Raw genomic sequence first — 10,938 nt, forward strand, 5'->3', positions numbered from 1 at the left:
AGGCCGGCCCAGTTCGCCCCGCATTGTCCCCCAAACGCGAGGCAGCCCAGCGCAGCATCTGCAGAGCCGGCGGTGATGGTCAGGACCCCGCAGAGGGGCGCTTGCAGGGGTACCGGGGACCATCTCACCCCCAGGGCGCCTCAACTCCAAAGTGCCCTGCCGACCCCATCACCCAGGGGTGACCAGTGCTGGTGACCCGCGGGGACCACGTCGCCATCTCGGGCAGCATCTGCAAACGGCCGACCCCTGCAATGCTGTTCACAGGTCCCGGGCCAGCACGGCTGCCCTGAGCTTAGGAGGGTGTCGGCCCGAGGTGCGATGTGGACAGCCAGGCCTGGACCGCCTGGCTCAGTGGTTGTGCGTCCCCCTATGAACCAAGACGTCAAGGTTCGATTCCCGGTCAGGGCATATCCCGTGTGTTGGGCTACAGGAGTTGGCCAAACAATGATTCTCTCTCATCATTGAATTCCTGGCTCTCTCTCCCTCTCCCTTCCACTCTGCAATCAATAAAAATATATTTAAAAAAAAGATACCCAAACCTTGGCTGTCTCTTTTGGAAACTTGGGGAAGGCCTGGTTCCAAAACCCCACCCCGACTGGTGGGGAGCGTGGACAGACAGAAGACGTCACCCCAAAGCTTAATTACAGACACCGCCTGTGTTTCAGACCTTTTCTTTTACCTGTGGGTCTGGCGTATTTTGTGTGTGTTTTCCTGAGAGGGCGGACTGACCAGCAAAAACTCCAGCTGCGAGATCACACGTTCCCAATTCTTCAACAAGGTGGGCCGCCCCCTTGGTTGGGTCTGGAATGCCATTTTATAGACTCACCTCTTCCTGAGGACAGTTTGCATTCCCCATCACCTTCTTTTCAGCGGCAGCCAGCACACCTGGAGCTAAAGACACCCTCGCCCACTTGCCTTGGTCTTCTCCAAGGTCCCAGGATGGAGGAAGGTATCTGGGTTCATTTATACTGACTGACACTGAGGAGGCCGAGCTGCGGGCAAGTCCCTGGCTGGGACCCACTGACGGCAGCCGCCTGCAGGCCCAGAGCCCTCCCTCCAGCCCTGGCCTAACCACCAAGGCTTCCAGACGTGCCTTTGGGTGGGAACTGGTGTCCTCCCGACACGCCTCTCACCACACACAGGTCCCACCTGTAATTACCGGTAAAGGTGAACGGCGAGTCCTGAAGAGTCCAGAACCGCTTCCCACGGGGCCTCCAGCACATCCCAGGGCAAACTGTTGCTGGAAACCCTGGGCTCTGCTCAGAACCTTTGTTCTTCCTGCTCCCAGCGTGTTGTAAAGGGGGCACCGTGCCCGCGGGGTTTACCCAGGTCTGAGGATTTCTTGTTCCCAGGCAGAGCCAGGCCTGGGTGTGGCTCACTCAGACCTCAGCCTTTGCTTTTTTTATTTATTAATTTTTAGAGAGAGAGAGAGAGAGAAAGAGAGAGAGAGAGGAAGGGAAAGGCGAGGGGGGAGAGAGAGAGACATCGATTTGTTGTTCCACTTATTTACACATTCACTAGTTGATTCTTGTATGGGCCCTGACTGGGGTTCGAACTCAGAACCTTGGGGTATCGGGATGATGCTCTAACCACCTGAGCTACCGGCCAGGGCTGGCAGCTCACTCTTGTGGCTCCCAAGGATCTGCTCTGGCCCCACCTCAGCCTGCACTGAGCCTGGGAAACCGCTTCGTTCCCCATCTTGGCTAACAGCCCCCCAAGCCTGTAAGTAGGTTTCTCTTGCCCTGAATGCGCCATGAGTCAATGCCTGGGGCAGTAAAGGAAACCAGCTCAGTAACACAGCGGCGGTTACCGTGCACTCTGCGAGCCAGGCCTCTTTTCCAAGCTCTCACACACCGCAGCATCCCTCCCAGGACCCTATGATGCCCGTGCTATGAGCACCCCCGTTTTATGGAGGGAGGAACGCAGGCAGGGAAAAAGCACCAGGTTCTGAGTTGGACAAATCGGCACCCTAACCCTGTGAACCTTCAGACTCAGGTCTGAGCATGAAGTGTCGGCCTGCGGATGGCCAAGCAGTAACTGAACCAGGGCTCGCTCAGAAAAATAGGCCATAGCCCGGCCAGCGTGGCTCAGCGGTTGAGCGTCAAACTATGAACCAGGAGGTCACCGTTCGATTCCCAGCCGGGGCACAGGCCTGCGTTGCAGGCTGGATCCCGCGTGTGGGGTGTGCAGGAGGCAGCCGATCAATGATTCTCTCTCATCATTGATGTTTCTATCTCTCTCTTTCTCTTCCTTCCTCTTTGAAACCAATAAAAATACTTTTTAGAAGAAGGAGGAGGAGGAGGAGGAGGAGGAAGAGGAGGAGGGGGAGAAGAAGTGATAGCCAGCTGCCTGGGGTCATGAGGCAGAAGAACAAGGCACCAGGGAAAGCTCAGAGAAAATTCTAGATCACAGAAGCTTCCTGTGAACTGAGTCCGAGCTCCACTTCCCACGATGTCATCACGCAGTGTTACAATTTGAGAACAGAGGACCTCAGCCTGGGTCCAGGGCAAAGAGCAGACGGGCAGCCACGCCCTGGGAGCAGGCCCTCTGGCTGCCAGTCCCGCATGCCTCTCCGCGCCCTCCCCCCCCCCCCCTTGGCTCCCTCACCGGAGATCTGGGCCAGGGAGAAGGCCTGGGGGAGGAGATGGCACAGGCAAGAGGGAAAAAAACCAGAAGTGACCTCCGTGGAGAGAGCCGTACAAATGCTTTTAACTTGAATGCAGGTCCGGGGAGGGTGGCACAGCGCAGAGGGAAATGACATGCAAATTGCAGGCAGCCTTTGTGTAAAGAGCCTCCAGCATCCTGTGCACTCCTGGCTGTCATCGCAGCCCTTGGGAGAATCCCAGCAGAGCAGCCAGCATTTCGGGGTCTGGGGGGCAGGTTCTCGAAGCATCGGTGGACCAGCAGGCAGGCAATAAGCCCCTCTCCACCTTGGGCCTCAAGGGAGGAAGGAGAAGCAGGTGGGGGAGGCGCGTGGAGAGTCATTTCCAGGTCAGCTCGTCCCCCTGGGCTCTAAGTCCTGTTCAGCTGGGCTGTCCTAGTTTCAGCTCCTCTCTGCAGCTCAGCCGCTCATTTCAAGGGTTTCGGGGGGGTTCCTGTAGGAGGAGGGAGAGCCTGCAGGTGAAAGGCCGGCAAGGCAGCCGGGTGTGTGTGTGTGCGTGTGGTGCCTGGGGACTGGGGAGCGGGCCAGGCCCCTTCTTGGCTGTTTGCTTGGCCATTCTGGCCCTGCCAGGGGGCAGGAAGATGGCAGCCCTGGCTGTTCCGAGTAAGCGCAGCGTCTCTCCAACAGACAGAGCCCCGTCAGCAACCCCGGGCCCTGATCCCTCTCACAGGCCCCTGGCGTCCGGGGGTTAAAGCCAACACCACCACTGAGGATGTCCTCTCCCGCTCGGGGCTGTGGGCCAGGCTGACGCCCACGGAGGAGCCCGCTCCCACGTGCCAACACGGACACGCCCCGGGACCCTGCGCAGGGCTCCTCTGGCAGCCTGCGGTCCTGTGAGGACACTGAGCTCGTCCTGCAGGAAACGGCACGCGGGCTTCCATGTTGTGCTTCTCACCATTCACATCCTCCTCAGCTGTGGGCTGCGAACAAAGGAGAACTGTTCCAACAGCTACAGACTTCAGCCGGGTTTGTAGCCGCTTCATCTACTTTTCAGGTGAAGACCCCCAAGAAAACAATGTTTACTTGTAGCCGGAGCCCAGGGCGAGGAGGCTAGGCGCCTGATGGGTAACCTTCCCGGCTCTCAGTGTCAGACAGGTGCCTCACATGAATCCTACTCAAGGGCCCAGTTTAAAGAATTAGAGGCCGGCCGGTGTTGCTCAGTGGTTGAGCGTTGACCCAGGAACCAAGAGGTCTCAGGTTCGATTCCTGGTCAGGGCACATGCCTGGGTTGTGAGCTCAACGCCAGTAGGGGGTGTGCAGGAGGCAGCCAATCAATAATAACATATTTAAAAAATAATTAGGCCATTTTTTAAATATTTTTTTTTTTAAAAAAAGAGAGGGAGAGATAGAAACATCAGTGAGGTAAAAACATCTATTGGCTGCCTCCTGCGTGACCCCTGCTGAGGATCAAGCCCAAGATCCGGGCATGTGCCCTGAGCAGGAATCAAACCCGAGACCTCTTGGTTCCTGAGTTGACGCTCAACAGTAGAGCCACACTGGCCGGGCTAGGCCGTTCTTTTTGCCTTAGTTTAGTCCCAGGTTGTTCCTAGCAAGTGCCAGACCCTGTCCATCCTTTCTGTACCAACAGTCGCTTCTGCCTTCATTGACTGCCCTGCCCTTGGTTTTGAGCTCAGCCCCGCACTCCGCATGATAAAGTTGGTCGGAACGTGCACCACGAACATGGCAGCCCAGTAGGTACAGATCGGCGGCCTGGCTGCCCTTCTCGGGTCCGCACCCGGTCGGCAAATAGCCCAGATCTTCCTCCTGCTGCCCAGAGAAGCCAGGACGCGGGAGAGGCCGCATGGCGACAGCCCTCACTCGGCTCTCACATGCTCGGCTGCGGTTATTTAAACCATCAAAGTGAGAAAAGGAGAATGAATTCCCTCTGCCAGGGGATCCACTACTGGTGTCCTGGCTGGCGCTTCGCTTCGGGGCTGGAAGAAACCTGAAGGTCAGCCCAGCCCCCTCCCCAGGAGGAGGAGAACGTGGCTGGAGAGGGGACGGGACTTGCCCCAGCCGGGGGAGTGGCAGCCAGGGTCAGAGCCCGGGAACCCCAGGCTCCTCGCCCTGGGCCTGGCTTTGGGAAACCCCGTTCTGCTGCTTTGCCTTCCTTCCTTTGCAGAGTAGGCTGTTTTCTCAAGCCGTGGAAGCGGAGAAACCAGCTCCAGGACGCAGCTCAGAACCCTAACACAAACGCAGGCCCGACACGCAGCCTTCGGCCCTTGCATGGAGGTTATCATCACATCGCTCCGGCTGGCAGGAGAAAGCCACAGAGCCCGGCCAGCGTGGCTCAGGGGTTGAGCATCGACCTATGAACCAGGAGGTCACGGTTCGGTTCCGGTCAGGGCACAGGCCCGGGTTGTGGGCTCCATCCCCAGTAGGGGGCGTGCAGGGGGCAGCCGGTCCGTGATTCCCTCTCATCATTCATGTTCCTCTCTCTCTCTCTCTCTCTCTCTCTCTCTCTCTCTCTCTCCCTCCCTCTGATACTGGAGCTGAGGTCAGTCAGTCACCAGCTCTTCCCGGCACAGGATCCAAAGGGCGATGAGAAAGGAGGACGGCGGCCACCGGGGTTGGAGCAGGTTCTCAGCAGGTGGGTACAAGTGTCCCCCACACACTAATGGTGGCCCTGCCACTGCCCACTGCCCACCAGCGCTTCCGGGGTTTTATCTGCTGTGACACTTATCCCTGAGCTAATTGCTCGTCTAGTTAAGTGGTGGCTACTCTCCTCCTTAGGGCACTTCAAAGGCTGCGCAGGGCGCCCGCAGAGCCATAAACAGACGCTCCTGACGGTGAACGAGGGACCTTAGATCTTCCTAACACGCCCGAGGTGTGTGTATTATACTGCTTGCTTGTGTGCTGTTATCTTTTATAGCCAGCGATGAAATCTGGATATGAAAGGAGGTCTGGCAGCTCCATTCGCTTCCTCTCTGGCTTTCCTGCCTCCTTTCCCCTTTCCTCTCCCCTCTCGTCGTTCTAGTTGTCACTCTCTGGCTGACTCCTAATATGCAGAGTCCGCACAGTCCTCCCTCGCCCACATACCTCCCATGGCTCCCTATTACCTTACACAAAACAGACGCTTCATCCCCACACCCTTTCTTCCCTCTGCTTCCCCACAACCCGCTTGCGCCCCAAAGGCAGGCATCAGTCCTGCTCACCTGTTTGCTCGCGAAAATCCCTCCCCGTGTGCCCCTCCCACTCCTGTGTGCCCGGGTGACTCCCGCTCAGCGAAACCCCACCTGGTCCAGGAAGCCACCTCTGCGAGCGGGGCCCTCCATCGCGCTCAGCGAATGAGTCCTTTCCTGCAGGACTCAGTTGGTACGGACGTGCAGGCTCTCCCCAGCCTCCACAGGCAGACGGCGTACAAAGTTCTGGAGCCACAGAGAAGGGGGTTCAAACCAGCTCTTTCCTATGGCCTGTGCCTCTTGGGAAAAGCACCTCATCTCTCTAAGCTCAGTCCTCTCACCTATAAGTGAAGCTGAGACCGGCAAGGAGTGCTTGAGCACTCAGTTAGACACAGACAGAGCCCTAGCACAAGTCCCGGCACACAGCAGGTGCTCAATAAACGCTCACTTGTATTTATTTATCTATTTATTTATTTATTTCGGAGAGGGAGAGAGAGAAACATCAATGATGAGAGAGGATCATTGAACGGCTGCCTCCTGCATGCCCCACACTGCAACCCGGACCTGTGCCCTGACTGGAATCCATCCCGGGACCCTTCAGTCCGCAGGCCCATGCTCTATCCACTGAGCCACACCAGCTAGGGCAAGAATAATTATTTTTGAGCAATGACTCCATCCAAGCACTTTTAAATGCTTCATCTCATTTAATCTTCAAAATAACCCTAAGAGGGAAGTAGTATCGTTGTCCCCATTTCCCAGGTGGGAAACTTAAGGAGGCGCTGGGAGCGGGAACTTGCCTGAGGTTCATCTGAGTTCACAGTCCCAGGTCTGTCCGACCGGATTGCCTGTCCTGCCAGCCGTCACTGGCACCGGGAAAGCCTGCCCCTGCGCCAGGCCAGTCACAGAGGCTCCAGAGACAAAGGACCTGCCTGGGGCTCCCCCCCCCCCCCCCCACCCCGCCCCGCACCTTATCTCGTCTCTCTCCCAGTGTAATCTGCCTTCCTTCTCCTACCCACTTCCTCTCCAGCGGCTCCTTGTCTGAATTAGGGTCATTTTCAACAAGCCCTTGACTCTCCATCTCCTGTCTCTGGATCCTTTTGGGCCTCAACCTTCACGCCGCCGAGAGCACTCAGGTGGGCCCGGCGCCGGTGCCCCTTCGGCCCGGCAGACACCCTGCCTCCCGCATCCCTTCCGATGACCAGGCTCCGTCCACAAGCGGGGCAGCGGGGCAGCTCTGGCTGGGAGCGCCCCGAGGGCAGGACACCGATGTGCTCTCAGGGCTCTGGGGCCCGGAGCACGGGCGCTGGCGGTGACGAGGCACATTCTGGTGGTTTCCGACTCTGCTGTGTACAGGCCAGCGCTCCCCTTCCCGGTGGCTACTTCCTTCCTCTCTCTGGGAACACTGCCCCGGGCGTGTGCGCTGCCAGCACCACGGCTCAGGCCCACCATGGTGACTTCTGAAACCTCGAGAAGCACCTCGGACACATCTGCCCTCGGCAGCAGCCTCTCTGCGTTCATTCCCTCCAGGAGCTGAGATGCAGGGACAAGCCAGGCAGAGATGAGGAGGAGCTGAGATGCAGGGACAAGCCAGGCAGAGATGAGCGAGTGACAACAGGCTCACGCATCGCCCTGGGGAGGGAGCGCCCCAGGTTTAGACACCGCTGCTGTTCTCGTACCCGGGCCGCGTGCGGAGGGTGGTCAGGAGCCCCCACGTGGTCCCTCCAGACAGGGTGCAGCGAGCCAGCGGAGTGCATGGCTCCGGGCCGGGAGCCTGGCCTGCGGGCACGTTCCCCGGGCGCCGGGGCTTTGTGATCCACGTCGCAGCCCGGGCCCGGCTGGGGCATGAGAGCAACCGCGGACACACGCCAACACATGGCACAGCTGTATCCCGGTAAAGCTTCCTTACCAGGCAGGACGCAGCTCAGAACCCTAACACAAACGCAGGCCCGACACGCAGCCTTCGGCCCTTGCATGGAGGTTATCATCACATCGCTCCATGCCTTCTGGGGCTGCATTTTGCCAACTCAGAGCTCAAGACCGGGGGAGCTCCCGGTCTGGGTCAGTGCGTCACCGCCCAGAGGGCAGTGTTTCCTGAAAGCCACCGGACTGCAGCGGACTCTGCCTGGCTGAGAAGCAAGACGTTGGGACTGCGTGTTGCCTCAACCTCGCCGGGCTGTCCTGGTTCATCTGAGGGGTCGCTGAACCTAGAGAAAGCCTGGCCATGGTGCGTGTGGCTGAAGGGAGTGATGCTAACTGCTCTCCTCCCCACCGCCCAGAGCAGGGCGGCGCTAGCCGTGGCCCCTCTAAACTCAGCAGCTCCCTCACCCCGCTGTCTCCCAACAGATGCCCCGAACGAGCCTGGCTATGAACTTGCTTTCAGGGTAATGCTGTGCTTTGGTTTCCACTGTTCTTTCTCCCCCCAAATTCCCTTCCTTCTCCTTTTTCTATCTACCCCATTCCTTCCCAGCTTCAGTTCTCCCTCCTCCAGGGAGCCTTCCAGGACTACCTGCTCCTGACCTATGATTGCTAGCTTGGCTTAGAGTTTTCTGAGGTCATGGAAGAGAGCCAGCCCTCGCTTCAAGAGATCCATATTGGTAAGAGGGCTCCCCTGAGCTCACCCGCAGGGTGAGTGGAGAGGAAAGGGACGGAGCCCTGCAGAACGGTGAGTCACCTACTCAATGGACTCCATCTAATATGTCCGCAATGCATTGTTGGGAGATACCCACAAACAATGGATTATATAACAAAGAAAAACCGAGGACATGATTAATACAAATTGAAGGATCATGAGTTTTGCGGGGAGGAAAGTATGTATTGGAGGAGAGTCATGTGAGGGTTTTAAAGGTACTAGTCTAGGACTTCTTAAATCTACTAGTATGTTGGGATTTTTCCTATTCTTCAAACTGTGCATAGGTTATACACAAACTCTTGGTGTATTATATATTTCTTTTCTTTCCTCTTTTTTTTTTTTTTTTAGAGAGAGAGTGGAATGGAAGGAGAGAGAGAGAAACATCTGTGTGAGAGAGACACATCAATTGGTTGCCTCCTGCACATGCCCCGGACCAGGCTGGGGTTAGAGCCTGCAACCGACGGGTATGCCCTGGACTGGAATCGAACCCGGGACCCTTCGGTCCACGGGCCGACGCCCGATCCACTGAGCCAAACAAACTAGGGCTCAACAGTATTTTTTTTTATTTTTATAACGGTTTCTTGTTGCTTTAAGTGCTCTGTTATTCCAAACACACCTGCGTCCTCGGTCCGACAGCCTCGCAAGTGGATCCTTTCACCGCCCGGGTCGCTGGCCAAACCATAACAGCTACAATTTCCAAGTGGGTTTCTCAGAATGTTGTCTCGGAAGATGCAGGGTGTGGGGGGGCAGGGGGAGAAATGGATCATGGATAATCAGGAGGTGCATACACTAGCCTCTGTCTTTGGAAGCTGTCTCCTGCCCTGCCTGTCTCTGCCCCTCGGCAAAGCCCCAACCTCCCTTCGGGGTCTCTTCGAAAGGACTGCCAGGGACACACCTACCGCAGACACACCTGGCAGCTGGAGGTGAGGCCACCTTATCGCTGGGCTGGCAGGTACAGGACAGAGAGTACAGGCCACCAGAGCTGTTTTTGGGAAATGCCATTAACTCTGCTGGGAGTGGTCTGGCCTTTGTCCCTTGTGAGACATGTGCCAGTCGATGAAAATGTAATCTGGTGTAAACCGGCTTGATCTCATCCTCCGGGGAACCAGCTTTGACCTTCCGGCTACTTCTAACAGCACAGACAAGCTTTCCTGTCTGTTCAGTGTCGCTGAGGGAGGAGCGAGGTGGACGCAGGGGGTAGGCCAGGCTGGAAAGTAGACTGGGATCTTTGGGAGCACCAGGGGTTCAGAGCTCAGCCCCAGCCTGAGCTCGCTGAGTGACTTTGGGCAAGTCACTTACCCTCTCTGATCCTATTTCTCTCATTTGTTGATTGAGGATAGACATAGTCCCAACATCGCTGGGTTGTTGAATTAACTAAGGCAATGAAAAAAAAAGAAAGAAAGAAAAGAAATGAGCAGAGCTGCGTTCATGGCACATTCTCAGTCGACACAAACCTCAGGCATCACAGGGGAGGACTGGAATTGGCCGGCAGTGGAGGGACCGCTCCGGCACTAAGCCCCCCGCTGCTGTAAGGAAAAAGTCTAGGAAAAGACAGATGTTTCCCAAGTGGCAAGGTCTGCCTAACCCACCACAGAGTAGGCATGGCTCACACTCGCAGCGAAACGTCGTAACAGACTTAGGTCGCATTAAACAGGCAGAGCTAGCAATAGCGTTAGGAGTCCCCGCAAGCAGGGAGCTGCCCTGCTGGTTAGCCCCTGAGCTGCCGCCTCTCGGGCTGACCTGCAGGGAGGGCTGCCCCTCGGGCCTGAGGGCTGCTTCTCTTCGTTGTATCTTCTTCTTCTTTAATAGATTTTTATTGATTTCAGAGAGGAAGGGAGAGAGAGATAGAAACATCAATGATGAGAGAGAATCATTGATCGGCTGACTCCTACACACCCTCTACTGGGGATTGAGCCCACAACCCAGGCATGTGCCCTTGACTGGAATCGAACCTGGGACCCTTCAGTCCATAGACCGGCACCCCATCCACTGAGCCAAACTAGTTAGGGCCATCTACACACTTTAAATTTATACACAACCATACTGTCATCCAAAAAAAGATTATGCCAATTTATTCTCCCATAAGTAGTATATGAAATTTCTTCTTTCTTAATACTAGAAGGTTATCCATCGAGAGAGAGAGAAACATCTGTGTGAGAGAGACACATCAATTGGTTGCCTCCTGCACATGCCCCGGACCAGGCTGGGGTTAGAGCCTGCAACCGACGGGTATGCCCTGGACTGGAATCGAACCCGGGACCCTTCAGTCCTCGTGCCGATGCTCTATCCACGGAGCCAAACCAGCTAGGGAGGCGTATGATATATTTCTTTTTTTAAAAAGGGGTGGGGCAGTCAGGTTAGCAGCTGCTACAGCAACAAGACTCCTGTGTTTTGGATGACAGGGTGGGGCCAGGGAGGCCCAGCTCCAGGAGGGTCGTTCCTGCCATTGAGAGAAAGTGGCTGGGAACCTGGGCCCCAGCCCACAACCAATGTCTCCTGCGGCAGGGCGGGGCGGGGGGAGGGTG

General features: G+C 56.7%; 1 long non-coding RNA gene across 1 annotated transcript in view; it reads left to right on the forward strand.

Annotated features, from left to right (window-relative positions):
- Positions 1-8,286: 8,286 nt before the first annotated feature.
- LOC107181929 overlaps positions 8,287-10,938 on the forward strand; it is a 5,478-nt gene continuing 2,826 nt past the window's right edge. The window contains exon 1 of the long non-coding RNA XR_001512643.1: positions 8,287-8,378. This is a non-coding gene — a long non-coding RNA (uncharacterized LOC107181929). The remainder of the gene's footprint in view (positions 8,379-10,938) is intronic.

Source organism: Myotis davidii, unplaced genomic scaffold (assembly GCF_000327345.1).
Source record: "Myotis davidii unplaced genomic scaffold, ASM32734v1 scaffold274, whole genome shotgun sequence".
In the NCBI taxonomy this organism is placed as follows: Eukaryota; Metazoa; Chordata; class Mammalia; order Chiroptera; family Vespertilionidae; genus Myotis; species Myotis davidii.